The sequence below is a fragment of the Dendrobates tinctorius genome, unplaced genomic scaffold (assembly GCF_039654945.1).
Source record: "Dendrobates tinctorius isolate UK_male_01 unplaced genomic scaffold, ASM3965494v1 ptg000070l, whole genome shotgun sequence".
Taxonomy (NCBI): domain Eukaryota; kingdom Metazoa; phylum Chordata; class Amphibia; order Anura; family Dendrobatidae; genus Dendrobates; species Dendrobates tinctorius.
The window spans coordinates 97,860,914-97,887,561 of NW_027361738.1; the positions used below are offsets into that span (position 1 = coordinate 97,860,914).

General features: G+C 50.7%; 1 pseudogene; it reads left to right on the plus strand.

The window, feature by feature from the left end:
- Nucleotides 1–21,957: 21,957 nt before the first annotated feature.
- On the plus strand, nucleotides 21,958–22,897 carry LOC141095890 (uncharacterized; annotated as a pseudogene).
- The last annotated feature ends 3,751 nt before the right edge of the window (nucleotides 22,898–26,648 follow it).

The following is a 26,648-nucleotide window of genomic DNA, read 5'->3' on the forward strand; positions in this document are numbered from 1 at the left end:
GCACGGCTATAAAAGGGCCGCATGGCCGTTCGGCCATGCGCTAGAATAGACTCTTCTTGCTAGATGTGTGAATGGTGATGGATGCATGATTCTGGTGGCTGACTTATTAAGATTCCCCTCCCTTTGATATTACGCATGTGGATAGGGAACTATAGTTAGAGTCCGCGCCAGTCAGTGGCAAACCATAGGACACTGTGCACACCGCACCTCTACACTAGCGTCCGGTGGTGTCACGTCTCTCAAGGCACCATCGCTCAGCGGCTGTGTCTGCTGCCGTGCTGCATGTAGCAGCACTTACCGGCGTCCGCACACACGGTAAGTCTAGATGGACACCGTCCCGTCTTGGAACCGTGTCCTGTGACCAGATACCGTGCGTGCAATTTCACTGAGTCCAGTGAAGTCTAGCTGGCTCAGTGTATACTTGTATGTTTTCATTACAGCGCCTCTGTGAGTTTAACAGAGTCCGCTCCGCGCGCATCGGGTGACGTTGAACCCGAGCGCATTATGCCGCCATATAGCGCGTCTGCCATTGTTTAGCAGCGGTTTTAACACCTACTGCACGGTGGACCCCGAGCGGCGAACGCACTTTATTATTCATTTATTTAGTGCGTTCCGCCGTTCCTAACAATATGATATAAGTAGTGTTGAGCATTCCGATACCGCAAGTATCGGGTATCGGCCGATACTTGCTGTATCGGAATTCCGATACCGACTTCCGATATTTTTTCAATATCGGAAGTCGGCATCGGAAGTTCAAAGTTGATTGACAGCCTGACGTCATCATGATGCGCGGTGTGTGCGCATCATGATGCGCCGTCATTTCGGGCCTTCCGGGGGTCTCTGCCGGCCTGCCGGGGGGCTGTGTGGACTGCCCGGGGTCTGTACCGGCCTGCCGGGGGGCTGTTCCGGCCTGCCGGGGGGCTGTGCACCCTGTGGGGGTCTGTACCGGCCTGCCGGGGGGCTGTGCCGGCCTGCCGGTGGTCTGTGCACCCTGTGGGGGTCTGTACCGGCCTGCCGGGGGGCTGTGCTGATGTCCGGGGGTCTGTGCAAGCATCGTCCGATGGGACTATAAGTCCCATCTGGCGATGCCTGCTACCATGACAGTGATTGACACATTAGCCAATGATGGGACAGTAGTAGTCCCATCATCCGGCTAATGTGTTAAATGTTAAAAAAAAAAAATACTACATACATACTACATACATACTACATGCATGCTACATACATACTACATGCTACATACATACTACATATATACTACATGCATGCTACATACATACTACATGCTACATACATACTACATATATACTACATGCATGCTACATACATACTACATGCTACATACATACTACATGCTACATACATACTGCATGCTACATACATACTACATACATACCACAAATATACTACATACATACTACATACATGCTACATACATGCTACATACATGCTACATACATGCTACATACATGCTACATACATGCTACATACATGCTACATACATGCTACATACATGCTACATACATACTACATGCATGCTACATACATAACACATATATACTACATGCATGCTACATACATACTACATGCTACATACATACCACATACATACTACATACATACTACATACATACTACATGCATGCTACATACATACTACATGCTACATACATACTACATATATACTACATGCATGCTACATACATACTACATGCTACATACATACTACATATATACTACATGCATGCTACATACATACTGCATGCTACATACATACTACATACATACTACATGCTACATACATACCACATATATACTACATACATACAATACATTCATACAATACATACATAGACATACAGTACATATAACATAGAGTAACATACTTACCAATACTTGTCACATTGTTCCCCGAAGCCATTGTCTTTTATGGAATAAATATTAACATAACAAACCACAAAAATACTCACCCACGATCCGAAGCAGTCCACGAGTGTGTCCCACGACGATCTTTGGTAGAGAACTGCAGCATCAGCTGATGCTGCCTTTCTCTACGGGCTGCAGGAATCCAATGACGGAAGGTAGGTATCCTTCCGCACTGTATTCCTCCGCCACTTAAAAAAAAAAAAAAAAAAGTCCCTAGTCCAGTATGTACAGTATGTATGTAGCATGCATGTAGTATATATGTAGTATGTATGTGATATGTATGTAGCATGTAGTATGTATGTAGCATGCATGTAGTATGTATGTAGTATGTATGTAGCATGCATGTAGTATATATGTAGTATGTATGTAGCATGTAGTATGTATGTAGCATGCATGTAGTATGTATGTAGCATGCATGTAGTATATATGTAGTATGTATGTAGCATGTAGTATGTATGTAGCATGCATGTAGTATATATGTAGTATGTATGTAGCATGTAGTATGTATGTAGCATGCAGTATGTATGTAGCATGCAGTATGTATGTAGCATGCATGTAGTATATATGTAGCATATATGTAGTATGTATGTAGCATGTAGTATATATGTAGTATGCATGTTGCATGTAGTATATATGTAGTATGAATGTAGCATGTATGTAGTATGTAGTATGAATGTAGCATGTATGTAGTATGTAGTATGAATGTAGCATGTATGTAGCATGTAATTTTTTTTTTTTTTTTTTACATACTTGTAGTCCCATCGGACGATGCCTGCACAGACCCCCGAAGCCTGCACAGCCCCCCGGCAGGCGGCACAGCCCCCCGGCAGGCCTGCACAGCCCCCCGGAGCCTGCACAGCCCCCCGGCAGGCCGGCACAGCCCCCCGGCAGGCCGGCACAGACCACCGGAGCCTGCACAGACCCCCTGGCAGGCCGGCACAGCCCCCGAAAGGCCCGTACAGACCCCAGAGAGGCTGTACAAGGCAAAAACAGGGTTTTTCTTATTCCGATACCGGAAGTCCCATAGACTTGAATGGGACTTCCGGTATCGGAATCGGCGATACCGATACTTTTTTTTAAGATCGGCCGATCCATTCCGATCCGATACTTTGAAGTATCGGACGGTATCGCTCAACTCTAGGTATAAGCGATCAGACAACCACAATTTTAAATCCCCTAAGTTCACGAAAGTAAAATAAAATTAAAGTTAGTAAAAATATAAAAATAAAAAATAAAGGAAAATTTGAATTATCGCTTATTAAAAATAAACAAAAAAATAAACAACCAATATGATACGGTCTAAAAGAGCTACATTTGAAATGAAAAAAGCGGATGAAAAAAAGGAATAGGGTTTTTTATTTTTATTAGTGGAAAATGTAAAGGATGTTGAGAGTTATGGGCACAAGAAAAATTCTCATCAGCACATTCTTGTAAGGAATATGAGGCAGGTTCCGACAGTCCTGTTGGGTCACCTTGTCGCGGTGGGATGTCAAAATAGTTTAAGTCCCCTGTGTTATTTACTTGTGTTGTTACTATTTACTTATATTCCTGATGTACGGTATACGCTCATTTTGTTTTCCTTTGTTTTTTTTTTCTTGGGATTTTAGCATAATAGTATATATATTTTTTTTTACAGTGTCTATATGGCATTTTACTTGTTTTAGTTGATTAATAACTTTATTCTTCTGAGTATTTTTGATGAAAATAATCCTCAATACGAGACTCCTTTGGATCTGGAAAGTTTTTGAAAAAAAGCCAAAATCAAGCTTCCTATTGCAGTATTAGGGCAGGTACAGATGGAAAGGGAATTGGGCCGCTAAAATCTCTTTATAGTGTCAGACATTGCGTTCATAGAATCATAGAATCGTAGAGTTGGAAGGGACCTCCTGGGCCATCTGGTCCAACCCCCTGCTCAAAGCAGGATTCGCTAAATCATCCCAGTCAGATGTCTGTCCAGCCTCTGTTTGAAGACTTCCATTGAAGGAGAACTCACCACTTCTCGTGGCAGCTTGTTCCACTCATTGATCACTCTAACTGTCAAAAAGTTTTATCTAATATCTAATCTGTGTCTCCTCCCATTCAGTTTCATCCCATTGCTTCTAGTCTTTCCTTGTGCAAATGAGAATAAAGTTGATCCTTCTACAATGTGACAGCCCTTTAAATACTTGTAGACAGCTATTAAGTCTCCTCTCAGTCTTCTCTTTTGCAAACTAATCATTCCCAAATCCTGCAACCTTTCCTCATAAGACAGGGTTTGCAGACCGGTCACCATTCTGGTCGCTCTTTTCTGAACTTGCTCCAGTTTGTTGATGTCTTTTTTAAAATGTGGTGCGCAAAACTGGACACAATATTCCAGATGAGGTCTGACCAAAGAGGAGTAGAGGGAAATAATGACTTCACGTGATCTAGACTGTATGCTTCTGTTAATACATCCTAGAAGTGCATTTGCCTTTTTTGCTGCTGCATCACACTGTTGACTCATATTCAGTCTGTGATCTATTAGTATACCCAAGTCTCACATTTGTTTTATCCACCTGACGAACAATAAGGGTGTTGGGCTCTCCATTATCTTTTTTTCCACTTTTGACTAGAAAGTGTAGCGCTGATAGTTGTTATTTTATTTAAAATATATATTTGGTGTGGCCGTGTCCATAAAAGTCTGGTCTGTTGTGATTTTTGGGTCACCCCCCACCCCTAAAAATAATAATAAAACCAATCAAAAAGCTGTATATACTGTATCCCAAATTGGTTGCAATTTAACCATCTGCTTAGGGCGCAAAAAAATCCATCCCTCATACAGCCCCATCAATGGAAACATTACGTGTATGAGAACTAAACCTGAAAAGCAGAGTCAAGAATACATTTTTTTATACTTTTATCACATTTGGAATTTTGTCATTCTAAGGCTAGTTTCACACTAGCGATACCGGGCACAGCGCACAGCTGCTGCTAAGCTCCACCCCCGGCCACGCCCCCTCCAGTCCGCTCCTCCTATGAGCGCATGACGCTGCATGCAATCAGCATACCCTATATTTAGCATTGGGTACACTGGTCGTGCGCTGATACACTTTTGCCGGCGCATCCGCTCGGAGCTGACCGGTGGGGGCGCAGACGGGGGAGGAGCTTAGCGGCGGCCGTGCACTGCGCCCGGTAACGCTAGTGTGAAACTAGCCTAAACTACATCTCATAAAATAACACGAAAAAAACAAGCTCTTTTACAGCTATGAGGACAGAAAACTAAAATAGTCATGACTCTTGAAAGAAGGTGAGAAAAAAATAAAAGCTCAAAGATGAAAAATTCTCATTTCTTAAAAAGTAACTAAAGTTTAATTTTTTTTTTTTTTAAATAACTTCGTCCAGAATGGAAAGTTTTTAAACTTTGAAAATGACACTTGGATTTGTCTTCATTACTGTAAAAAAAAAAAGCAAGTAAATCAAGTAAATGGCTTCCAGGTCCTGGGTTTATTTGATACTGTCAGCTGCACTGGCATCAGATCATGCTCATGTGGAGTACAGATGATGGCAGTGATGGGCCAGCCCCGTCTCCTCCTCTCAGTGTTCTGCTTATCAGAACAGTCTCATGCAGCAGCTGATCCCAGAGTTAGTGTCCCAGGTGTTGAGCTGACCCATCACTGCCATCATCTGTACTCCCAATGGGCACATTCTGATATCAGTGCAGCTGAAGGCAGAAAATAAGCCGGAGATTGGAAGCTACTTACATGCGATATTTTTTTTTTACAGAAATGAAAACAATTCTTCTAATAAAGTGATTTTCAGTTTCATAACTTTCCATGCTGCAAAAAATGCTAAAAATATAAAAGTTTAAATTCTTTAAGGAATTAAATGAGCAGCGGCATCCAGAGCAGCTGTAGAGGCATGCCGGCCGGCCGGTGATTTCATGGCCGCTAATCCTCTTATGAATGGATGTCTTTTTATTGGATTATGATAAGAAGAATTACTCCCCTTGAATTCATTATTTCTGCCGCCCGCCCTAAATAAACCCAGCAGGTTTAGAACCTGGTTAATTTGATGAGCCGCCAATTACTCAGCTGAATAGTAAGATCCCGCCGTGGCATGAAATGACTTATGTCACTTTTTATAGAAACGACTTCCAGCATTTAAAGCACAAATTCCGTCCAAATGTAAATCACCAATTATTCTTCCACGTGTGCGGGGTCCGAGCGGCGGGGGAGAAGACTGCGCGGCGCTGGCAGCTGCGGGGGAAATATACGGCTTTATTATCCCCATAAACATGAGTAATTACAGAACTGTCATAATAAATAACAATAAATTCCAGGGAATATTAATCCGAAGGCGGAGAGGAAGCAGAATCATGTGGGGTTCAATATACAGTCATATGTAAACATTTGGACACCCCTATTAATGTTAACCTTTTTTCTTTATAACAATTTTGGTTTTTGCAACAGCTATTTCAGTTTCATATATCTAATAACTGATGGACTCAGTTATATTTCTGGATTCAAATGAGGTTTATTGTACTAACAGAAAATGTGCAATCTGCATTTAAACAAAATTTGACCGGTGCAAAAGTATGGGCACCCTTATCATTTTCTTGATTTGAACACTCCTAACTACTTTTTACTGACTTTCTGAAGCACTAAATTGGTTTTGTAACCTCATTGAGCTTTGAACTTCATAGCCAGGTGTATCAAATCATGAGAAAAGGTATTTAAAGTGGCCACTTGCAAGTAGTTCTCCTATTTGATTCTCCTATGAAGAGTGGCATCATGGGCTCCTCAAAACAACTCTCAAATGATCTGAAAACAAAGATTATTCAACATAGCTTTTCAGGGGAAGGATACAAAAAGTTGTCTCAGAGATTTAACCTGTCAGTTTCCACTGTGAGGAACATAGTAAGGAAATGGAAGAACACAGGTACAGTTCTTGTTAAGCCCAGAAGTGGCAGGCCAAGAAAACTATCAGAAAGGCAGAGAAGAAGAATGCTGAGAACAGTCAAGGACAATCCACAGACCACCTCCAAAGACCTGCAGCATCATCTTGCTGCAGATGGTGTCACTGTGCATCGGACAACAATACAGCGCACTTTGCACAGGGAGAAGCTGTATGGGAGAGTGATGCGAAAGAAGCCGTTTCTGCAAGCACGCCACAAACCGAGTCGCCTGAGGTCTGCAAAAGCACATTTGGACAAGCCAGTTACATTTTGGAAGAAGGTCCTGTGGACTGATGAAACAAAGATTGAGTTGTTTGGTCATACAAAAAGGCGTTATGCATGCGCTGTATTGTTGACCGATGCACAGTGACACCATCTGCAGCAAGATGATGCTGCAGGTCTTTGGAGGTGGTCTGTGGATTGTCCTTGACTGTTCTCACCATTCTTCTTCTCTGCCTTTCTGATATTTTTCTTGGCCTGCCACTTCTGGGCTTAACAAGAACTGTACCTGTGTTCTTCCATTTCCTTACTATGTTCCTCACAGTGGAAACTGACAGGTTAAATCTCTGAGACAACTTTTTGTATCCTTCCCCTGAAAAGCTATGTTGAATAATCTTTGTTTTCAGATCATTTGAGAGTTGTTTTGAGGAGCCCATGATGCCACTCTTCATAGGAGAATCAAATAGGAGAACTACTTGCAAGTGGCCACTTTAAATACCTTTTCTCATGATTTGATACACCTGGCTATGAAGTTCAAAGCTCAATGAGGTTACAAAACCAATTTAGTGCTTCAGGAAGTCAGTAAAAAGTAGTTAGGAGTGTTCAAATCAAGAAAATGATAAGGGTGTCCATACTTTTGCACCGGTCAAATTTTGTTTAAATGCAGATTGCACATTTTCTGTTAGTACAATAAACCTCATTTGAATCCAGAAATATAACTGAGTCCATCAGTTATTAGATATATGAAACTGAAATAGCTGTTGCAAAAACCAAAATTGTTATAAAGAAAAAAGGTTAACATTAATAGGGGTGCCCAAACTTTTACATATGACTGTATGTCCTGATACTTAGCACTTTTGTTTTTCTATGTTTTTATTTTAATAAACTTTTTCCTGAGGGAGGAAAATGTACATTTTACATGCATTTCAAATGACCCACCTGTTCCGACAAGCAGGGCTGCTATTAGGAATTTCAGGGCCCCATACTGTAAAAATTTTTGGGCCCCCTTGAGACTCCGTCCAGGCTCCACCCCAGCCATGCCTCCACCCCTCAAATCTTCCAGAGTCCCACTGCCCACTCTTGGAAAAACTCCACTTCTGCACCACGTCCTCACCAATCACACATTAACATTTCCCAGATCATACATATAGCCGGCAGCTTTTGTTCTGGCCAAAAGAATTTTAAGCCGCCACCACAACAAGGTAGACTCTTTTGGATGAGCTCTACTCTACTGTAACTTATTAATCATTTGGTAAATACCCAATACTCTGTTTAGGTATATTTTTCTTTAAGGAAATGAGTCACATACTTTTTTTTAAAAATAATTGAAACCAGATTGTGACTTTTTTTATAATCTGTATTTCTGATTGCAGATTATTGTATTGTTTTCTGTACATGTATGACGCTGTCGGTGGATATCGATCTGCGCTCGGACCGCAGTGCATGGACGGGCCGCGGGTCTCCTGACTAGAATTCAGCAGCCTCACAGCATGTATGAGGATGCAGGCCAGGAGATCGGCGCCCAGTCCATGCACCGCAGTGCCAGCGCAGAACAATTTCCCAAATAAAGAGGTTTCCCAATCATATATACCCACTTTTTATTTTCCATCACTATGGCGGTGTGAGGGCTTGTTTTTTGCAGGACGAGTTGTACTTTTGAATGACATGATTGGCTTTACCAAATAGCGTACTGGAAAATGGGAAAAAAATTCAAAGTGCAGTAAAATTGAAAAAAGTGGAATTCTAGAATTTTTTTGGTCGTTTCAGCAGCCTCCCGCCACCCATCTCCTCACCTCAGCAGCCTCCCATCTCCTCACCTCAGCAGCCTCCCATCTCCTCACCTCAGCAGCCTCCCATCTCCTCACCTCAGCAGCCTCCCATCTCCTCACCTCAGCAGCCTCCCATCTCCACACGTCAGCAGTCTCCCATCTCCACACGTCAGCAGCCTCTCATCTCCACACGTCAGCAGCCTCCCATCTCCACAGCAGCCTCCCATCTCCACACGTCAGCAGCCTCCCATCTCCACACGTCAGCAGCCTCCCATCTCCACACGTCAGCAGCCTCCCATCTCCACACGTCAGCAGCCTCCCATCTCGTCAGCAGCCTCCCATCTCGTCAGCAGCCTCCCATCTCGTCAGCAGCCTCCATCTCGTCAGCAGCCTCCATCTCGTCAGCAGCCTCCATCTCCTCAGCAGCCTCCCATCTCCTCACCTCAGCAGCCTCCCATCTCCTCACCTCAGCAGCCTCCATCTCCTCAGCAGCCTCCATCTCCTCAGCAGCCTCCATCTCCTCAGCAGCCTCCCATCTCCACACCTCAGCAGCCTCCCATCTCCTCACCTCAGCAGCCTCCCATCTCCTCACCTCAGCAGCCTCCCATCTCCACACCTGAGCAGCCTCCCATCTCCACACCTCAGCAGCCTACCATCTCCTCACCTCCGTCCCATCTCCACACGTCAGCAGCCTCCCATCTCCACACGTCAGCAGCCTCCCATCTCCTCACGTCAGCAGCCTCCCATCTCCTCAGCAGCCTCCCATCTCCCTCCACACGTCAGCAGCCTCCCATCTCCACACGTCAGCAGCCTCCCATCTCCTCACCTCCCTCCCATCTCCACACGTCAGCAGCCTCCCATCTCCTCAGCAGCCTCCCATCTCCCTCCACACGTCAGCAGCCTCCCATCTCCACACGTCAGCAGCCTCCCATCTCCTCACCTCCCTCCCATCTCCACACGTCAGCAGCCTCCCATCTCCTCACCTCCCTCCCATCTCCTCAGCAGCCTCCCATCTCCTCAGCAGCCTCCCATCTCCTCAGCAGCCTCCCATCTTCTCACCTCAGCAGCCTCCCATCTCCTCACCTCAGCAGCCTCCATCTCCTCAGCAGCCTCCATCTCCTCAGCAGCCTCCATCTCCTCAGCAGCCTCCCATCTCCACACCTCAGCAGCCTCCCATCTCCTCACCTCAGCAGCCTCCCATCTCCTCACCTCAGCAGCCTCCCATCTCCACACCTCAGCAGCCTCCCATCTCCACACCTCAGCAGCCTCCCATCTCCTCACCTCCCTCCCATCTCCACACGTCAGCAGCCTCCCATCTCCACACGTCAGCAGCCTCCCATCTCCTCACGTCAGCAGCCTCCCATCTCCACACGTCAGTAGCCTCCCATCTCCACACGTCAGCAGCCTCCCATCTCCACACGTCAGCAGCCTCCCATCTCCTCACCTCCCTCCCATCTCCACACGTCAGCAGCCTCCCATCTCCTCAGCAGCCTCCCATCTCCTCAGCAGCCTCCCATCTCCTCAGCAGCCTCCCATCTCCTCAGCAGCCTCCCATCTCCTCAGCAGCCTCCCATCTCCACACGTCAGCAGCCTCCCATCTCCACACGTCAGCAGCCTCCCATCTCCTCACCTCCCTCCCATCTCCACACGTCAGCAGCCTCCCATCTCCTCACCTCCCTCCCATCTCCACACGTCAGCAGCCTCCCATCTCCACACGTCAGCAGCCTCCCATCTCCACACGTCAGCAGCCTCCCATCTCCACACGTCAGCAGCCTCCATCTCCTCACGTCAGCAGCCTCCATCTCCTCAGCAGCCTCCATCTCCTCAGCAGCCTCCATCTCCTCAGCAGCCTCCATCACCTCAGCAGCCTCCCATCTTCTCACCTCAGCAGCCTCCCATCTCCACACCTCAGCAGCCTCCCATCTCCACACCTCAGCAGCCTCCCATCTCCACACCTCCCTCCCATCTCCACACGTCAGCAGCCTCCCATCTCCACACGTCAGCAGCCTCCCATCTCCTCACCTCAGCAGTCTCCATCTCCTCAGCAGCCTCCATCTCCTCAGCAGCCTCCCATCTCCCCACCTCAGCAGCCTCCCATCTCCTCAGCAGCCTCCCATCTCCACACCTCAGCAGCCTCCATCTCCTCAGCAGCCTCCCATCTCCTCACCTCAGCAGCCTCCCATCTCCTCTCCTCAGCAGCCTCCATCTCCTCAGCAGCCTCCCATCTCCTCTCCTCAGCAGCCTCCATCTCCTCAGCAGCCTCCCATCTCCACACCTCAGCAGCCTCCATCTCCTCAGCAGCCTCCCATCTCCACTCCTCAGCAGCCTCCATCTCCTCAGCAGCCTCCCATCTCCTCTCCTCAGCAGCCTCCATCTCCTCAGCAGCCTCCCATCTCCACACCTCAGCAGCCTCCATCTCCTCAGCAGCCTCCATCTCCTAGCAGCCTCCATCTCCTCAGCAGCCTCCATCTCCTCACCTCAGCAGCCTCCCATCTCCTCTCCTCAGCAGCCTCCATCTCCTCAGCAGCCTCCCATCTCCTCTCCTCAGCAGCCTGCATCTCCTCAGCAGCCTGCATCTCCTCAGCAGCCTCCATCTCCTCAGCAGCCTCCATCTCCTCAGCAGCCTCCATCTCCTCAGCAGTCTCCATCTCCTCAGCAGCCTCCTATCTCCTCACCTCAGCAGCCTCCATCTCCTCAGCAGCCTCCATCTCCTCAGCAGCCTCCATCTCCTCAGCAGCCTCCATTTCCTCAGCAGCCTCCATCTCCTCAGCAGCCTCCCATCTCCACACCTCAGCAGCCTCCCATCTCACCTCAGCAGCCTCCCATCTCCTCACCTCAGCAGCCTCCCATCTCCACACCTCAGCAGCCTCCCATCTCCTCACCTCCCTCCCATCTCCACACGTCAGCAGCCTCCCATCTCCACACATCAGCAGCCTCCCATCTCCTCACGTCAGCAGCCTCCCATCTCCTCAGCTGCCTCCCATCTCCTCAGCAGCCTCCCATCTCCTCAGCAGCCTCCCATCTTCTCACCTCAGCAGCCTCCCATCTCCTCACCTCAGCAGCCTCCATCTCCTCAGCAGCCTCCATCTCCTCAGCAGCCTCCCATCTCCACACCTCAGCAGCCTCCCATCTCCTCACCTCAGCAGCCTCCCATCTCCTCACCTCAGCAGCATCCCATCTCCACACCTCAGCAGCCTCCCATCTCCACACCTCAGCAGCCTCCCATCTCCTCACCCCCCTCCTACCTCCACACGTCAGCAGCCTCCCATCTCCTCACGTCAGCAGCCTCCCATCTCCTCAGCTGCCTCCCATCTCCACACGTCAGCAGCCTCCCATCTCCACACGTCAGCAGCCTCCCATCTCCTCACCTCCCTCCCATCTCCACACGTCAGCAGCCTCCCATCTCCACACGTCAGCAGCCTCCCATCTCCTCACCTCCCTCCCATCTCCACACGTCAGCAGCCTCCCATCTCCTCACGTCAGCAGCCTCCCATCTCCTCAGCTGCCTCCCATCTCCACACGTCAGCAGCCTCCCATCTCCACACGTCAGCAGCCTCCCATCTCCTCACCTCCCTCCCATCTCCACACGTCAGCAGCCTCCCATCTCCACACGTCAGCAGCCTCCCATCTCCTCACCTCCCTCCCATCTCCACACGTCAGCAGCCTCCCATCTCCTCACCTCCCTCCCATCTCCACACGTCAGCAGCCTCCCATCTCCACACGTCAGCAGCCTCCCATCTCCACACGTCAGCAGCCTCCCATCTCCTCACCTCCCTCCCATCTCCACACGTCAGCAGCCTCCCATCTCCACACGTCAGCATCCTCCCATCTCCTCACCTCCCTCCCATCTCCACACGTCAGCAGCCTCCCATCTCCTCACCTCCCTCCCATCTCCACACGTCAGCAGCCTCCCATCTCCACACGTCAGCAGCCTCCCATCTCCACACGTCAGCAGCCTCCCATCTCCACACGTCAGCAGCCTCCCATCTCCACACGTCAGCAGCCTCCCATCTCCACACGTCAGCAGCCTCCCATCTCCACACGTCAGCAGCCTCCATCTCCTCAGCAGCCTCCCATCTCCACACCTCAGCAGCCTCCCATCTCCACACCTCAGCAGCCTCCCATCTCCTCACCTCCCTCCCATCTCCACAAGTCAGCAGCCTCCCATCTCCACACGTCAGCAGCCTCCCATCTCCTCACCTCAGCAGTCTCCATCTCCTCAGCAGCCTCCATCTCCTCAGCAGCCTCCATCTCCACACCTCAGCAGCCTCCCATCTCCACACCTCAGCAGCCTCCATCTCCTCAGCAGCCTCCATCTCCTCAGCAGCCTCCATCTCCTCAGCAGCCTCCCATCTCCTCTCCTCAGCAGCCTCCATCTCCTCAGCAGCCTCCCATCTCCTCTCCTCAGCAGCCTCCATCTCCTCAGCAGCCTCCCATCTCCACACCTCAGCAGCCTCCCATCTCCTCTCCTCAGCAGCCTCCATCTCCTCAGCAGCCTCCCATCTCCACACCTCAGCAGTCTCCATCTCCTCAGCAGCCTCCCATCTCCCCACCTCAGCAGCCTCCCATCTCCTCTCCTCAGCAGCCTCCATCTCCTCAGCAGCCTCCCATCTCCACACCTCAGCAGCCTCCATCTCCTCAGCAGCCTCCATCTCCTCAGCAGCCTCCATCTCCTCAGCAGCCTCCCATCTCCTCTCCTCAGCAGCCTCCCATCTCCTCAGCAGCCTCCCATCTCCACACCTCAGCAGCCTCCCATCTCCTCTCCTCAGCAGCCTCCATCTCCTCAGCAGCCTCCCATCTCCTCACCTCAGCAGCCTCCCATCTCCTCTCCTCAGTAGCCTCCCATCTCCTCTCCTCAGCAGCCTCCATCTCCTCAGCAGCCTCCCATCTCCACACCTCAGCAGCCTCCATCTCCTCAGCAGCCTCCCATCTCCTCACCTCAGCAGCCTCCCATCTCCTCACCTCAGCAGCCTCCCATCTCCTCACCTCAGCAGCCTCCCATCTCCTCTCCTCAGCAGCCTCCCATCTCCTCTCCTCAGCAGCCTCCCATCTCCTCTCCTCAGCAGCCTCCCATCTCCTCTCCTCAGCAGCCTCCCATCTCCTCTCCTCAGCAGCCTCCATCTCCTCAGCAGCCTCCCATCTCCACACCTCAGCAGCCTCCCATCTCCACACCTCAGCAGCCTCCATCTCCTCAGCAGCCTCCCATCTCCTCACCTCAGCAGATTGCCATCTCCACACGTCAGCAGCCTCCCATCTCCTCTCCTCAGCAGCCTCCATCTCCTCAGCAGCCTCCCATCTCCTCAGCTGCCTCCCATCTCCTCAGCAGCCTCCCATCTCCTCTCCTTAGCAGCCTCCATCTCCTCAGCAGCCTCCATCTCCTCAGCAGCCTCCCATCTCCCCACCTCAGCAGCCTCTCATCTCCTCAGCAGCCTCCCATCTCCACACCTCAGCAGCCTCCATCTCCTCAGCAGCCTCCATCTCCTCAGCAGCCTCCATCTCCTCAGCAGCCTCCCATCTCCTCTCCTCAGCAGCCTCCATCTCCTCAGCAGCCTCCCATCTCCACACCTCAGCAGCCTCCCATCTCCTCAGCAGCCTCCCATCTCCACACCTCAGCAGCCTCCCATCTCCTCTCCTCAGCAGCCTCCATCTCCTCAGCAGCCTCCCATCTCCTCACCTCAGCAGCCTCCCATCTCCTCTCCTCAGCAGCCTCCATCTCCTCAGCAGCCTCCCATCTCCTCTCCTCAGCAGCCTCCATCTCCTCAGCAGCCTCCCATCTCCACACCTCAGCAGCCTCCATCTCCTCAGCAGCCTCCCATCTCCACACCTCAGCAGCCTCCATCTCCTCAGCAGCCTCCCATCTCCTCACCTCAGCAGCCTCCATCTCCTCAGCAGCCTCCATCTCCTCAGCAGCCTCCCATCTCCTCACCTCAGCAGCCTCCATCTCCTCAGCAGCCTCCCATCTCCTCACCTCAGCAGCCTCCATCTCCTCAGCAGCCTCCCATCTCCTCTCCTCAGCAGCCTCCATCTCCTCAGCAGCCTCCCATCTCCACACCTCAGCAGCCTCCCATCTCCTCAGCAGCCTCCCATCTCCACACCTCAGCAGCCTCCCATCTCCTCTCCTCAGCAGCCTCCATCTCCTCAGCAGCCTCCCATCTCCTCACCTCAGCAGCCTCCCATCTCCTCTCCTCAGCAGCCTCCATCTCCTCAGCAGCCTCCCATCTCCTCTCCTCAGCAGCCTCCATCTCCTCAGCAGCCTCCCATCTCCACACCTCAGCAGCCTCCATCTCCTCAGCAGCCTCCCATCTCCACACCTCAGCAGCCTCCATCTCCTCAGCAGCCTCCCATCTCCTCACCTCAGCAGCCTCCCATCTCCTCACCTCAGCAGCCTCCATCTCCTCAGCAGCCTCCATCTCCTCAGCAGCCTCCATCTCCTCAGCAGCCTCCCATCTCCTCACCTCAGCAGCCTCCATCTCCTCAGCAGCCTCCCATCTCCTCACCTCAGCAGCCTCCATCTCCTCAGCAGCCTCCATCTCCTCAGCAGCCTCCCATCTCCTCTCCTCAGCAGCCTCCATCTCCTCAGCAGCCTCCCATCTCCACACCTCAGCAGCCTCCCATCTCCTCAGCAGCCTCCCATCTCCACTCCTCAGCAGCCTCCATCTCCTCAGCAGCCTCCCATCTCCACACCTCAGCAGCCTCCATCTCCTCAGCAGCCTCCCATCTCCACACCTCAGCAGCCTCCATCTCCTCAGCAGCCTCCCATCTCCTCAGCAGCCTCCATCTCCTCAGCAGCCTCCCATCTCCCCACCTCAGCAGCCTCCCATCTCCTCTCCTCAGCAGCCTCCCATCTCCACACCTCAGCAGCCTCCATCTCCTCAGCAGCCTCCATCTCCTCAGCAGCCTCCCATCTCTTCTCCTCAGCAGCCTCCATCTCCTCAGCAGCCTCCCATCTCCACACCTCAGCAGCCTCCCATCTCCTCAGCAGCCTCCCATCTCCACACCTCAGCAGCCTCCCATCTCCTCTCCTCAGCAGCCTCCCATCTCCTCACCTCAGCAGCCTCCCGCCTCCATCTCCTCAGCAGCCTCCCATCTCCTCTCCTCAGCAGCCTCCATCTCCTCAGCAGCCTCCCATCTCCACACCTCAGCAGCCTCCATCTCCTCAGCAGCCTCCCATCTCCACACCTCAGCAGCCTCCCATCTCCTCTCCTCAGCAGCCTCCATCTCCTCATCAGCCTCCCATCTCCTCACCTCAGCAGCCTCCATCTCCTCAGCAGCCTCCCATCTCCTCACCTCAGCAGCCTCCATCTCCTCAGCAGCCTCCCATCTCCTCTCCTCAGCAGCCTCCATCTCCTCAGCAGCCTCCCATCTCCTCACCTCAGCAGCCTCCCATCTCCTCTCCTCAGCAGCCTCCATCTCCTCAGCAGCCTCCCATCTCCTCTCCTCAGCAGCCTCCATCTCCTCAGCAGCCTCCCATCTCCACACCTCAGCAGCCTGCCATCTCCTCTCCTCAGCAGCCTCCATCTCCTCAGCAGCCTCCCATCTCCACACCTCAGCAGCCTCCCATCTCCTCTCCTCAGCAGCCTCCATCTCCTCAGCAGCCTCCATCTCCTCAGCTGCCTCCCATCTCCTCAGCAGCCTCCCATCTCCTCTCCTTAGCAGCCTCCATCTCCTCAGCAGCCTCCATCTCCTCAGCAGCCTCCATCTCCTCAGCAGCCTCCCATCTCCTCAGCAGCCTCCCATCTCCTCTCCTCAGCAGCCTCCATCTCCTCAGCAGCCTCCCATCTCCTCAGCAGCCTCCCATCTCCTCAGCAGCCTCCCATCTCCTCAGCAGCCTCCCATCTCCTCAGCAGCCTCCCATCTCCTCAGCAGCCTCCATCTCCTCTCCTCAGCAGCCTCCATCTCCTCAGCAGCCTCCATCTCCTCAGCAGCCTCCCATCTCCTCTCCTCAGCAGCCTCCATCTCCTCAGCAGCCTCCCATCTCCTCAGCAGCCTCCCATCTCCTCAGCAGCCTCCATCTCCTCAGCAGCCTCCACCTCCTCAGCAGCCTCCCATCTCCTCAGCAGCCTCCATCTCCTCACCTCACTCCCCTCTGCAACTTCCTGCAAGTCCTCACACACTGCCCGCCACCTCTTCCTCTGCCGATTTCAGCATCTTCTGTCTCCCAGAAACGTGACATGTTGCTGCTCTGCTCCAGAATGAAGAAGAGCGCGCAGTGTGTCACATGACCTGCGTCAGGACCATGATGCACTTGGTCCTGCTGCTGCTTTAAAGGTACAGCACCGATTTCTGGCCGCTGCATTCACTAACAACACTGTAGATGTATCTGTAAATCACCGCAGTGTTGTTATGTATCTGGCTTGCAGCGGCCATGACCTATTGCACCTGTAGCCCAAACAGCAGTATCAAGAGAGGAGGGCCCGGGCTGCCAGCGCATCCGGGCCCCTCTTTTTGCTACTGTTCATGGGGCCCCATACAGTAGTAAGGGCAGTAATGCCCTGATGGCGGCCCTGCCGACAAGCCTACAGCCTGCAATGATCCTCGGTCTACAGAACCACCGCACGACCTGCTCTACCCTCTCCTACTGTATCCTCACCTATCCCTGTAGACTGTGAGCCCTCGCGGGCAGGGGCCCCTCTCCTTATGTACTTGTGTGTCCCTTGTCTTACACATGTTTATTACACTTGTCTATATTTCCCTTTTTCACATGTAAAGCGCCATGGAATAAATGGCGCTATATAAATGCATAATAATAATAATAATAATAATTGGAATAGATATAGATAGTAGATGATAGACAGATCCATAGATAGATATATAGATAAGATACTGTAGATGATAGACAGATGGATAAATAGATAGATAGATAATACATTGTGATAGATAGATAATAGAGAGATAATAGATAATTGATTGTGCTGTTAGCTAAATCTTTTTCAAAACTTTAAGTCATTATAGGACATTCTCTGATGTATATGGTTTAATTCCATCTATTGTATTTGTGTACTTTGCTGCCATCTACTGGCCGTTGTTATATTATGTTCTTCATGTATTATTACTGGGCTTTACCCATAATACCTTTCTTTCTGCAACTCCCCCTATATTTATCTCACTTCCTTCTTCTTGGTCAGTGCCATCTTGGATCACACAAGTGAGGCCGTACTGAGGCCACAGGCCTTTTAAAAGGGAGGCCGACATGACATGGTTGAGGGGACCAGTTAGTGAGTGGGCAAGGATGGGGTTAATTTGTTTGGGTACGTGCGGCGTGAAAAGGGATAGGGCTAAGGGATTGTAGGTGGGTTTAGGGATGGGAGGGGGAGCAATATAAAAAGGATAGTCACATGGGTTGGGGCAACCATTTTAGGTGCCCCATAGAAGAGATACCAAGCTCCGTACCTGCAGAATGGAGGTCGACCTCATGTTGCAGCAGTTGAGAGACGCCGCCCAGCTCCAGGGGCCCGGGGTGGCTGCAGGCTTCGATTCAAGGCCTTCTACAAGGGGGAGCCGGTGATCCTCAGGCTCAGGAAGCCAGGCGACGGCCTTGGAGGACCAGGCCTCTGGAGCGCCTCAGCCCGGAGGTAGCCCCCAGGACCCGGCGCCGTGTCAGGAGCCCCTCCGGGCACCCTCCAGCTCCTAATGCGCGATGCAGGCTGGGCGCGCATGAGCCAAGAGCTGGGAGGAATCTGATTGTGAGGCGGGGTCTGCAACGGGGGGAGGTGTCGGCCTCCCCTTCAACACAGTCGGCGCGGCAGGAGAGGGAGCCAGGACGGGAGGCAGCGCAGGTGATCTCATCTGGCCCGGCTCAGCGCAGGAGCGATCGGGCATGGGGGCCTGCTTCCCAGGCGCCTTCACCGGGCGCGCGGTCGGGTGTACCCGCCCGCTCATCAGTCAGACGGAGTGAAGGAAGTCATGGCAGACGCCGTGACAGGAGCAGCTGCAGGAAACCGCGCCGCTTCACAGAGAGGAGGAGCGGCACGGCGGCGTGGACAGGCAACAGGGACAGGAGATCACCGATCGACCGGTGAGTGGGGGCGCGGGAGTCCCGCCCACTCACGGGTTAATGTGACTGACAGCTTAGTGGACGGCTGGCAGTTTGTTGGGCCTAGTGGGACAGGGGATGGGGAGAGGGAAATGCATGATCATGGACATGAGGGCAGGGGAGAGAGGGAGGAGGTGGGGGGGCGCCACCAGCATCATCGTGTGGAGTACGCAGCGGCCAGTCCAGGCCAGCTGCCAGGGAACATAGATCTCCCGCAACAGCCTGCACGCCCAGGTGTTTATGCAGGCGCCATTGCGGCAAGGCAGCAGGTCCATCTTGGGGGGTACGCAGTGGCCAGTCCGGGCTGGCTGCAGGGGAACACGGAGCTACGTCTGCAGCATCAACACCCGGGGTTACCAACAGGCCCCATGGCGGAATTTTGGCAGCCCCATCCAAGGGAATACGCAGCGGTCAGCCCAGGCCGGCTGCGGGGGACCACACCATTACCGCTTCAAGAAAACAGAGGAGAGCTGATCGCAGAGCGCATACGTCCGGAACCAGATCTGGTGGCTGCTGGGAACACAGCACCCAGGCAGCCAGGTGAGACAAATCCATTGTCAATTTTGCAAATGTCATTGCCTCCTCATGTGCCGGGGGAAGTGGCCGGGGGGGGTGCTACTGCTGGTATAGGAGTAGTCTTGCAAGGTTTAAAGGAGTTAGTTAGAATCTGGGAATCGGGAAGCGGGCAATCGGAAACATCTCCAGTAGCGGCTTGGTTAGGCGGCAGTGGGGATAGAGCCTCGGGTTTGGTCAGTACGGTCCAGGGAGCCAGGGCTGAGGTTTCGGTATCGTCAGGGGGTTTGGGGTCACAGGGTCACAGGGAGAATCGGGAGATCAGACACAGTCAGGGGACATTGGCAAGAAGGACAAGGAAGAGTCAGTGCGGCTGGATGATTCAGCCAAGGGCGAAGTGTATGTCTGCTTCGAGGGACCACTTGGGGCACATTTGAAGCAAGAGGTTAGGGAACGGATTTGGAAAGTGGAGTACGTTGAGATTTTTTCATTGCTCCCGCTGGAGCATTTTAACTTAGATAGGGCTAGAAGAGATGACTCAAAAAAGGAGGAGGAAGAAAAAAGGAGGTTTAGACTTATTCCCCGCACATTTAGCAACTGGCTGCAAGCCTTTGCAATACTAGCCAGTGTGATAGGGGAAAAATCGCCAGAGAATTGTTCCCCTTTGTTCTGTTATATGGATATAATTGGTGAAGCGTATAGAGTCTATGGGGGTCAGAGATGGTTGAGAACGAAAAGCAGTGAGGCCTAGTATTCGATGGGACCATAAAGATATTTCTTTATGGATGAGAGTGACGGCGCCAACCAGGCCAGCGCAGAATTATCAGCCTTTTCTTGGGGGCACCGGGGGTTCAGGACAGTCAGGACACTCGGTGGCAGTACAAAAAGGACTGAGCTTCTCTTTCAACGAGGGAGCATGTAGGTTTGGGGCAAAGTGTAAATTTAAGCATGAATGTTCGTCATGTGGAGGTAGTCATGGAGGGTCAAAATGTTTCAGGACAGGAAAGCAAAAAGGGTCGGAGGGAACTGAAAAAAGGGGAGACCCCAGTTCGGTTAACAGAGATGGAGCGTTTTCTAAGTAGTTACCCGGATACGGAGGCGGCTACGCTCTTACGCGAAGGTTTCAGGGATGGTTTTAAAATCCCGTTTGTGGATGTTGAGGTGAAGCTATCAACAAAAAATTTAAAATCTGCTTACCAGTTCCCGGAGTTGGTCACAGAAAAATTACGCAAAGAAGTGGCTTTAGGCAGAATGTCTGGCCCTTTTGAATCTGCTCCCATTGATAACTTGAGGGTATCTCCTTTGGGGGTAGTGCCAAAAAAGGAGCCAAATAGATTCAGGTTGATACATCACCTCTCATTTCCGAAGGGACTATCGGTTAATGACGGCATAGATCCGCAATTGTGTTCGGTTTTATACACTTCCTTTGATGCGGCTGTGAAGTTGGTTAGAGAGTGCGGCCAGGGGGCTCGTTTGGCTAAAACGGACATTGATGCGGCTTTTCGTTTGCTGCCGGTGCATCCTGATAGCATGCACTTGTTAATTTGTTTTTGGGAGGGGGGTTTCTTCATTGATCGTTGTTTACCGATGGGATGTTCACTGTCATGTGCTTATTGAAGCATTCAGCACTTTTTTGGAGTGGACGGTAAAAGAGGTGTCGGGGCTCAGGTCCTGTATTCATTACCTTGACGACTTTTTGTTCGTTGGTACGGCACAGTCTCCTGAATGCTCGGTGTTGCTGCACACAATGGAGGATGTGGCTAAAAAATTCGGGGTCCCTTTGGCGACGGAAAAAACAGTAGGCCCAGTGACATCATTGAGTTTCCTAGGTATCGAGATTGATACGGTAGCGATGGAGTGTAGGATCCCGGACGAAAAAATATTGGACATGAGATCTGAGGTGAAGAGGGTTGGAGGATTGAAGAAGGTTACGTTACGGGAGGTTCAGTCACTACTAGGAAAGTTGAACTTCGCGTGTCGGATCATGCCTATGGGCAGGGCATTTTGTCGGAGATTGTCTTTGGCGACAGCAGGGATTAAGGCACCGTCGCATTTCATCAGGTTGAGAAAGGAATTGAAGGACGATTTGAAGGTGTGGGCGCTTTTTCTGGATTCCTACAATGGGAGATCCATCTGGATGGCACGGAAGGTGCCGGCGGAGTCTCTGGGGTTTGTAATAAGGTCAGCAGAGGAGCAAGGTTTCATTTTGGTTTTTCAGGGACAGTTTGTGGCGGAAAGGTGGCCGTGTGATTGGATCGAGAAGGGCTTGTCGGCCAATCAGGTACTACGCAAAGTGTTTCCCATAGCAGCTGCATTATCGTTGTGGGGGAGGGAGGTGCAAAACAAAAAGATTGGATTCAGCTGCAAGTCAGTGGGAGCACTGAGGGCGATCAACTCGCTATCTTCATCGGATCAAGCTGTGATGAAGCTTCTCCAGCATTTGGTTTGGGTAGGGTTGAGTTTTAACCTATGGGTTGTTGCGGAGTAGAGGTTTGAAGAGGAGAACGTTGGTTTTGAAGTTTTTTCTTGTTCACAGGGGGAAGACGCTCGGGAGTTGGAATTTCAATCGGATTGCAAGAGGCTGGAATGTCCGGAAGAACTGTGGAATCTTCCCTTGGGGCAGTGAAGGTTTTGTTATCTAGGTCCCTGTCGGTTGGAACCTGGTCCCACTATAGAAAAGCATGGGACAGTTGGCTAGACTGGAAAGAGAGAGTAGGCGAGGAACTAGAAGATGAGTACAAATTAGCTTTGTTCATAGGCCACATTTGGGAGTCGGGTTGGTCAGTTCCAAAAATTAATACTTTTTTAGCAGGTTTGGCGTTTGGTTTTAAGTTCAGGGGCTTGCAAGATGTAACTAAGGCGTTTCTGGTATGGCAGGTGGTAAAGGGGTGTAGGAAAGGATGGAAGGTGTCGGACAGTAGACGTCCGGTATCTTATGATGTGTTATTACGTTTGGGCGAGAGTTTAAGTGAGGTTTGTACATCACAGAGGGAAATAGCATTGTTTAAAGTGGCTTTCTCGTTGGCGTTCTTCGGGGCTTTCCGTTTGGGGGAGCTGGTCAGTCCATCTAAATCGCACAAAGGAGGGTTACTTAGGGATGACGTGGAAATGCTGGGGGATAGAGTGTCAATATTTTTGCGTTCATCAAAGACGGACACAGATGGCAGAGGTTGCAGGGTGGTACTTTTTGAGGTAAAAGGTTCCCCACTGTGTTCGGTGGGGTGCTTAAGGAATTTTTTAAGCAGGGCAGGAGAATGAGCCATTGTTAGTTCACGACAATGGCTCTTTTCTATCACGTTTCCAGTTTGTGTCGGTATTCAGACGTTGTCTAGAGAAAGGGGGCATTTCGTCAAAATATTTTAGCGGACACTCTTTTAGGATTGGAGCAGCTACGGAGGCAGCAAGGAGGGGTTTGGGTGCAGAGACAGTGAAGAGAATTGGGTGCTGGGAGTCAGCGAGATTCCGTTCTTATGTGCGCCCATCATTGGTATAATAAAAAAAGAAAAAAAAAAAGAAAAAAAAGCATATGTGGGTGCTGTTATAGGCTATGGTTGTATCATTTGAATTTTATGTTTTGTAGGTTCGGGTGCGCTACTTATCTGGATTATGGGCCACTCTTTTGTATTTTGGGCAGCCCTGAGAGCGGACGTTCGCCCGAATGGGAGGCAACTGGGCATGCCAAGAACACTGGCGGTGCTAAGGTGGATCGGAAAAAGAGGGATGGTATGGAAGCAATTGGTACCCGAGTTTCACAGGTTCGTCCGGTTGGACCGGGCACCGGAGGTGCTAGTGATTCATTTGGGGGGAAACAATTTGGCGAAGCGCACTTGTAGGGAGTTACTGAGGGACATAAAATTCGATATGTTAAGGCTTTGGTCCATGTTCCCTGGTTTATTAGTGGTGTGGTCAGATATCATTCCAAGGAAGGTGTGGTACGGGGCTAGATCGGTGGAAGGCGTCAATAGGGCCAGGGTTAAGTTGAATAGAGCAGTGTCCCGATTCATGGTTCGAAATGGGGCAATTGTCGTACGGCATACAGATTTGGAGTCTGGAGAGGGGGAATTCTGGAGGAAGGACGGGGTTCATCTGAATGCGGTGGGCATGGACTTATGGTGTTTGGCAATTCAAGAAGCCATTGAAAAAAGTCTAAGAGTTTGGCGGGACATAAATGTCTGAGGGGGTCAGAGCATTTGTGTCTGTGGCGTGGGGGGGGTCCTTGAGGTTGGTTGTGCCAGAAATGGCGGCTTGGAGGGGGGGGATCGCAAAGGTCCTGGACTCCCCCTTCGGTGGATCACATGGAATGGAATGGTATGGAGATACCGACAAAGTTAGTTTGGGAGCCATGGCCAGTTACGGCAGAGTTTGGCCGGGCGAGTCTCTTAAGGTCTCTGAGCTGGTGCTTAACGGCTGGAGACAAGATTCGGCCGGGGGTGGCAAGTTGGTGGAAGATATGGATCAGAGGCTGATACAGTTTGGGGCCTCGAGGATCGCCCCTCCCCCTATTTGTTGGTATTTGTTGTTAAAATTGTTATACTTTATGTCAATAAAGGCTGCTGTGGCCATTTTATCCAACGCAATGTCTGGCGAGTAATTTACGTGGTATGATGGCGGGTTGGGGAAGCCGATCAGAGGCTGGGCAATTGTGGTACAAGATGGGTGAGGAGAGAAATGCTGGGATCACGAATACCCACTTGTCATGCTACAGGACTGGAGAAAGGATTCTAATATGGGCTCTAACTCCTACCTCACCTTCATCCCTTCATCTTCCCTGATATCTCACCTCATCTCTTCAAGGTACTGTGAATAAAACCTGTTGAATTAATCACTGCATCATCCTTCTGGGCTAATCATATGCAGCTCATCAGGATTAGAGGCACAAGTTAGCGAGTTAACGTTATCTGCTATTGCACGTCCTTCAGACACATCTCACCCATGTACATCGGTGGCAGAATAGTAACAGATCTAAGTCTACAGTGTCTCTATGTACATGCATTGTCTGCTAGCAAGTCTATAACCGTCCGCCATCTTAGCTAAGGCATGTCCACAAAAAGCACCATGGATTCCTCTGTGAAAGAAGCACATCATGTACATGACATCACAGATGCTCCAGGAGCAGAGTCCACACTTACTGCAGAGCAGGACGAATGACCCCAACGTGTAACCAAGCCGACACAAAAGGTCAGATAGAACTTTGAGACAGCTAGAGATGAGTTCCATGATAACCTAGATCATTTATGGGGCAGAGTTGATCATTATTTAGCAGCTCTTCCATGCTCTAACAATGAGGCAGCAGATTTAACCGCCACATTAAATCGTTTATCTGCTGCCTATGATTGCTACCAGAGACGGTCTGCTATGTACATCATATTTATATGTAACTGTGAAATGGAAGATGCCCCAACAGAGCTAGCTGAAAGGGAAAGTCTTCTCCAAGAAAAGACCTCATTAGTGCATGATGTCCAGGATAAGGCAGAACTCCGCATCGCACACCTCAAAGAGGTTAGGTCACATCGCACAACGTCAACCAAAATCACATCTCAATCTTCCAGATCATCTCACTCCAGGAAGTCAACATTGTCTGACGAGCTACTGGAAATCCGTGCATCTGCAGAGGAAGCTAGTGTAAGAAGTTCCTTTGCTAGGAAGGAGATTGAGATAAAAGCCCAAAGAAATGAGATGGATGCCCAATTAAAAATGAAGGCGGCTGAGATAGAAGGCCAAAGAAAAAGATGGAGGTCCAATTGAACATTCTCCAAGCAGAAAGGGAAGAAGCAACAGCCCTTGATAAACTGAATGTTCTTGAACAAGCAGTAGGTCAAGATGCTGATACGAACTACCTTATTCCAGGAGAGATGGAGGACCCAGCTGATCGCACTACTGACTACGTGCTAAAACATTTAACACCTGTACCAGTGCCACCTCCGTTCTCCCACACGGACGCACCCATAAGACAAGAGATGTCGCCACCTACTATTGACAAGGTAACTTCCAGCACTAACCTACAATTTAGTAGACCCTATAGAGCAGGGGTCCCCAACCAGTAGCTCGGGAGCCACATGTGGCTCGCAGGTCCGTGATGTGTGGCTCGTGACAGTGCACCAAGCTGGCAGACATTCACCAGGTGTAGCAAACAGCTGTTAAGAGTAGATCTCCAGATGGTGACTTTTGTGTGTAGCCCTGCACAGAAGAGCAGATCTGAATGGGGGTAAGATAGGAAACCCTGAAGCTTGGCATACTGCCTTGGTGTGATTTCAGTGGAAAAGCTTTGACTGTAATTATACCGATAATGGATGCTCTGGTTGTCACTACTGTGATTGGAGCAGAAGCTGGATGTGGCTCAAGAACATCTCTCAGAGCTGAATGTGGCTCACGACCCTCTTTCATAGATGAATGTGACTCTCGAGGTCTGAAAGATTGGGGACCTCTGCTGTAGAGATTAAACCACAGCTTAACCCTCATGCCACATCATTTTGTCCTGATTTGTCAGTCATATAAGCCAGAGAACTTATGTACCCCAGGGATATCACAAGTTAATCCTACAACTATGACCAGGAGATCGGACATGGCTGTCTTCGCCAGATATATGATTAGCAGGGAGTTAATAAACATCAGTCTCTCAAAGTTTGATGATCGTGCTGAAAATTATAGAACCTACAAGTTGACCTTTCAAGCAGTAACTCAAGATCTTAACCTCACTGGCAAGGAACAACTGGATTTGCTTGTTAACTGGTTACGCCCTGAATCAGCGGAGTGCATCAAGACAATAAGAGCAGATCATGTGGACCTTTCAGATGCAGGTCTTATTGCAGCATGGGAGAGACTGAAGCAAACCAACGGCAGCTCGGAAGCCATAGAGTGTGACTCATTTAAGAGACTGCAAACCTTCCCAAAGATAACTAACAAGGACAACCGAAAACTTCAAGACCTGAGCGACCTGCTAAAGGAATTATGTGGCGCCCCTGAGGGTTCAGTCGCCACCGAGGTATTGCACCTCCTCCTGAGCTGTAGTATCCCACTCTCCAGGTAAGATGGGAACACCTGACCAGCCTCCAACACCTGCATCCCACACAACATAGTAGTGTAGCAGAGCAACCTTCATGGCTCCCTGCTTGGAACACGAAGAGTGCTGGGAGATGGGTGGAGCTTAGACTACACAAGAGGGCGGGAGAATATTAGGAAATGGTCAGTCTTTGAGAGAAGATCCCCTGAGAGGGATGGAGTGAAGTAGGTGCTGCAGCAGACTTCAGTGACCTGGAGCTGCTGGCACAGGAAAGAGA